Source organism: Argentina silus (genome assembly GCF_951799395.1).
Source record: "Argentina silus genome assembly, chromosome: Y".
NCBI classification, from domain to species: Eukaryota; Metazoa; Chordata; class Actinopteri; order Argentiniformes; family Argentinidae; genus Argentina; species Argentina silus.
Window position 1 is genome coordinate 14,597,609 of NC_139654.1, and position 6,151 is coordinate 14,603,759.

The window sequence follows — 6,151 nt, forward strand, 5'->3', positions numbered from 1 at the left end:
AAAACAGGTGGGAACTACTGAATTAGCCAGTGAGAGGTTGAATATGGTGGTGAACACAGGAGCTAGCTGGTTAGCACAGGTCTTAAGTATTCTCCCAGGTATGCCATCTGGGCCAGCAGCTTTCCTTGTATTCACCTTCAGCAGAGCCCTCCTCACGTCGTGTTCCGTCACGGAGAGTGCTTGCTCTGCCCCAGCGTGTGAACTCCCGTCAGCCGCGCTAGCCAGCACTCTGACGTTGTTGTTGTTAGCCGGCGCGCTAGCGGTGGTGTTGCCAGCCTCAAACCGTGCATAAAAAGAGTTCAGGTCTTCAGCTAGGGAGGCATCTGCACTTCCGGTTGAGGAGGGTGTGTGCCGGTAATCCGTAATAGATCGTAGTCCTCGCCATAGTCCCCTGGTGTCGTTGCTCTCCATCTGCGCCTGCATTCTGTCTGCGTATCTCCTCTTGGCAGCTTTCACCGCCCTCCGCAGTTTGTAGGACTCCGCTTTATACTCCTCCATGCTGCCGGATGCCAGCCCGGAGTTGTAAGCGGCGGTGCGAGCCCTCAGAGCGGCACGGATGGAGCTGTCGACCCAGGGTTTCTGGTTGGGGTAGATCTTTACCGTTGTCGTTGGTACGATGTTATCGGCTAATGTAGAGATGAAGTCCAAGCTCACCACCTCATCTGTGAAACATGGTGGAGGGGGTGCTATGGTTTGGGCATGTATAGCTGCCACAAGAACTGGCGAACTTGTCTTAATTGATGATGTTACTGCTGACAACAGCAGAATGTGTTCTGAAGTGTACAGAAACAGCTTGTCTGCTCGAGTACAAGCAAATGCCTCCAAATTCATTGGATGGCACTTCATCATACAGTAAGACAATGACCCCAAACATACTGCCATAGCAACTAGGGAGTTTTTCAGGGCCAAAACAAATAAAGTTTTTGACTGGCCAAGTCAATCTTCAGATTTAAATCCAATTTGAACATTTGAACATTTCATTTCCTGAAGAGGACACTTTAGGCAAAAAGACCTCAAAACAAACAACAACTGAAGATGGCTGCAGTACAGGCCTGGCAGAGCATCACCAAAGAATATACCCATCACCTAGTGGGGTCAATGGGTCACAGACTTCAGGCAGTTATTGCATGCAATGGATTGTCGACCAAATACTAAACATGAGTACTTTATTTGGACATGATATGATTTCTTCCAATACTTTTGGAGCCCTGAAATAGGGAGACGATGTTTAACAAATGTTGTACTTTCTAAATGGTGAACCCAATTTGAAAAAAACCCAACACTGAATTAAAGCTGAGAATCTCTAAAGTTTAAATTAGTACAGTAAATAAATTATCGATTTAAAGAAGCAATAAATATGATTTGCTTGACTGAATTGTCTCTATAATGATACCTCTGAAGTTTCAATAGTATCTTTGTCATGATATCAGCTCAGTGTGCTCTCAGCTCAGCTCAGAGGCATCATCATTTAAAATCTAATGTTGTGTTTACTTAAAACTCTCATCACATTCACACCGCAAGCTATTTCTGTTCCACTTCACAAACAACAACATTTACATTCGATAGCACACAGTGTTAGTGCTGTGAATTAAGGCATCTTTACAGAAGAGCCCTGCTACTCAGCCTGCCTGTGTTTCTAGGCTTTAGCTCCTCTGGGTTGAGTCCAGGATCTGAGTTCAGTAGCAAAGTGAAATATCATGAGGTCTCTGATATGAAATATATTGATAAAAAACTTGTGGGTGAGACTGTATTATAAAGTACAAAGGTTTTACAGTAACATTTACAGTAATTCCATATTAGTATTTTCTGTTTTTGAACAGGAGCATTAGGCGGTTTGTGTCTTAAATATTCAGTTCCAGTGAATACAATTATTCACAAATAGTTTAGTATTTTTACTGATCAGTAAATATTTTCATCTTCAGCTTGTGTTTCTCATCATTTAGACTAGCATCGATGCCCTCTCTCCAGGGCACCTTGCCAAGGCTAAGGCATAATAATGCAGCTGCCCAGCACCCATAAGGCAGCAGGTGGCGCATCTACACGTTGATGGTGTGAGCGTGCTTCTTGCACAGGGGCTTGTCCTTCTTGGAGTAGAAAGGCTGACCCTCCAAGTTCACATGGCACACCTATGAGAGACGGATAGAAGTGTGAATCTCACAAACCAATGGAGTTTAGTGTATTTAGTTAAAACCAACAAACTATTGAATACAAAACAGGGGAAAGAGTAATTGTGTAGCATTGGATCCCTTAGAGAAGATTCTTACTGCGCAGACAAAGCAGGTATCGCGCCAGGTGTGACCCAGGGCTTCGATGAACTTGTCTCCAGCTTCTACTGGGAAATCACAGCCATGGCACTTGGTGCTGAAGAGTGAAATGTAATCTGAAGAGAGGATATATTGTAAAATCGGGGTAATTCTTAGCACAGTATGTTAGCGTTAATTCATACGCAGGTAATTCTGGTGTATTTTAGTAGCAAATGCTGGTTTTGTACTGTACAGTATGGAAGCCATTGTGGCAGAATGTCAATAGAGGCCTGTCTCAACTCTAATGGAAACACCTGAGGCTTTTCACGCTGTGTCATTGTCATGATATGAGGCGAGCAGTACCTTTCTCACAGTAAGGCTCCCCATCCTCCATGTGGAAGAGGCTGTTTCCAAAGGTCTTACCACAGGCAGCGCAAACAAAGCAGGTGGTGTGCCATGTCTGCCTCACCTCATCAAAACACAAAGTTATTGTGTGTGTGTGTGTGTGTGTGTGTGTGTGTGTGTGTGTGTGTGTGTGTGTGTGTGTGTATCAGCTCACCCTCATGATCTTGGTTGTGCAGCGGGCACAGATGGGGGCAAAGAACTCCCTGTAGCAATTCTCACAGTACACAGTGTTCTGCTCTTCCACAAAGCTGCAATCTGCCAGCAAAGAGTGGCAGTAGTGACAGTTGAACTCCTCGGGGTGCCAGGAGCGACCCAGCGCCACCGGGAAAGGCCCCTTGTGCTGACACACAGCCATGAGGACAAAGGCAGAGACAATGACAAGCTCAAAACATTGTGTTTATATTTGTGTGTGGTGTGTGAATAGTGGAGATACATCATTACCTGATGATGTTGTTGCAGGCTCCACAGAGTGGTGTACGGCTGCCGGCTTTGAAGCACTCCGCCCTCTGGGCCACCCCCCGAGCCACTGAAGGGAAGGGGACAGGGTTGAAGGGGGCTGGGCTAGGCTTAAAGTTGGGGCTTGGAGCAGAGGGAGGGGTGGTGGCGTGAGTGGGGTTGGGGATGTAGACTGGTGCTGGTGGGGCGCTCTGAGGTAGGGGCTGTACTTTCATGCTGGTGGTGGTGGTCTTGCAGAGGTAAAATGTATTGGCGAAAGAGTCATCTGTGACCCAGGGGGGTCTGTTGGAGGGGGATGCAGGTGCGGCTGGGGCTGGAGCTGGGGGCAGAACAGGAGCTGGAGGATAGAGTGTCTTTTTGTGTACTGTCAAGTCAACACGATCCAAACTAAGCACATTGCTAACACATTAAGCATTATACAGCACCCCCTTCTGTAGCTACCTGGTTGTGCAGGGTAGATAGTTGGCATAATGCAGGCAGTGCTGACCACCTTGGGTGGGGGAGGTCCCATTGGGATCTGGATGGAACTTTGCTACATAGGTGGGGCTGGATGCATGGAAGGTGGCTGGTACATGGGCTGGGCTGGCTGCATGGGAGGAGGCTGGTACATGGACTGGCCCTGGTACATAGGAAGAGCTTGCTGATGCATGGGAAGAGCCTGGCCATACGGGCTGCAGGAGGATAGATAAGAAGTTGATTGACATCATCACCATCTGGATGCAAACATGTCTGTACTGATCTTATAATCACTTGAATGATGAATATAATGGTGAATATTCAAATCTGAGCTGAGAAATTGATTTGAAAATACCTAAAACCCTTGGAAATGGGGTATAGACTAATTTACTTCACTATCAAACATAGTACGCTAAATGGACGACCATCTATTGTTTCCTCTTCCTGAGTCTGAATGGATCTCCTCCACTTCACCAGACACAAAAGTTAATGGGAGTTTAATACAGCAGAGAGACAGAGAGAGAGAGACAGAGAGAGAGCTTGATATCAGACAGTGTTAGAACAGAGAGCCTCAGTTATGGCAGTGAGAGATTCACAGAGTCGCCAGAGGATTTAATTTGGGAGGCCAGGTTCATAGACAAAGATATGTTTGTTAAGGGGGGTTAAAACACAGGGGGTTAAACAGACATTCAAAGCACGATTATCATCCTAAGAGTCACACACTGAGCTAGAAATAGAGGAGGGGTGGGAATAAGTGTCTGTTAATCCTGAGGTTAAGTTGTTATGTGACACTAAGCCATCCAGATGTTACAAGGACAGTGTCATCTGGATACGCTTCCTTACGGAGGTACCTGGAGACTGAACTGGTGAACTGGGAGCTATAGCCAGACTGCTGCAGCAGGCTGTAGCTATAATGCAAGAGAAAGAAAGGGTCATAGGTTGAAATACAGAAAAATGGGTGTGCTTCTTGTACACCTATACCTGTATGATGTAGTGGTGCCCAGGGAGTGTGTTACAGATAATGGCATCCAGTTCTTCAATACTGAGTTTACATATAATTCACATGCACACTCATAAAACCATACAGCATCTGTCCTGATGACTTCTATAAAGACTTAAAAAAAACACTTAAAAACTTGCCACTAGGCCAGCACACAACCACAAGTGGCCAACATGTCTGACAACAGCAGTTAACATATCGGATTATTAAAAAGAAAACAATAGTAATAGAGTAGATGAGCCAAAGGACCACTTCTGAAAACCAAAACCATAAATTCACTTCAATCCACCACTGCACATCATGAGTTGACATAGCACTCGTTAGTTTTAATGACCTCACTGGCTGCAAGAGATCACTACAAAATCGAGTAATAATACTATGATATCAAAACAAGGGTACGCTGTAAAAGATATTTTACACAAATATTTGCATCAGCATTTTAAGTATTACCAACAAGTCTGAGTTTTATGTATGATATACGTAGCTTTTAGTGTAAAACTAACTACATTTTATCAGTTCCAGAGTCATTCTTGTAAATTGGATCTACTTGATTTTTCTAGTCCAGAACTGTACTTGTAAGTTTCATTTACTTCATTTTTCTTACTCATCATAACCAGATTCATTAAACATATTTTATTGAAGTTTCTAATGTCAATTTTTTAATACATCCTTCTCAAAAAGCTGATGCAATTGGTTAGAATATGTTACTGTATTACAGGGTTCAATATGGAACACCATAATGTTCTTCAAAGGGTACCCCTCAAAAGATTAATACACATTTTTTTCAGAGAGTACCACATAACTGAGGAAAGGTGAAGATTTAAAATTGTAATTGTGGGGTGGAGGGTCAGACATATAGACTTGCACACATTTCCCAACAATGGGTGCCGGTCCAACCACCCTAACAAAACACTTGCATGAATATAAGCTCAGACGTAATACAGTTATAATCAAACAAGAACCAACATCACAGGTACATTAGTTAGTGAGATAATGCAACAGAAAGAACAGAAATTCACTATTACCCACAATACCCTTGCAACAGAAGAAAATACATTTTAATATTTACTAGGGAATTGTGGGTAAGTGTGAATTTCTGTGCATTGTCTCACTAACCAATGTACCTGTGATGTTGGTTCTTATTTGATTCTAAGTGCATTACATCTAGCCTCATTGCCACTTAGCCTCGCAAGCCTACAAAATGGATTGTTTTATTGTTCTATTTTGTAAATTTGTTATTGCTACTTTGTTAATATTTTGCTATTTTGTAAATTTGTCAATATTTGCTATTGTTTTTTATGTCCCATGCACCAACCTCACCAAGTCAATTTCCTGTATGTGCAAATATACTTGGCCAAATAATTCTGATTCTGATCTGCGCTCATGTTCATGTGTTTTGTTGGGGTGGTATTTTTTTTCTATGACAGAACTCGTACAGGTCATGAGAGTTCCAGTTAAGTTAACAAATGTAAGTAAATGTAGCATCATATTCATTAAAATGATGTTGCAATTATGCAGCTGGCTACGTTGAATATTTATTTCTGAATATGATGTTCGTGGAACAAATGAAAATTAAGTACCGTACTAGAAA

At 43.1% G+C, this 6,151-nt stretch overlaps 1 pseudogene across 1 annotated transcript; it reads right to left on the minus strand.

Annotated features, from left to right (window-relative positions):
- Nucleotides 1-2,036: 2,036 nt before the first annotated feature.
- LOC310824003 (LIM domain-binding protein 3-like) lies at nucleotides 2,037-3,732 on the minus strand (annotated as a pseudogene). Its single transcript has 6 exons — nucleotides 3,546-3,732; nucleotides 3,095-3,468; nucleotides 2,803-2,988; nucleotides 2,607-2,712; nucleotides 2,265-2,380; nucleotides 2,037-2,126 (listed from the first exon to the last, which is right to left on the minus strand). The product of its transcript is annotated as an LIM domain-binding protein 3-like (transcript).
- Nucleotides 3,733-6,151: the final 2,419 nt, after the last annotated feature.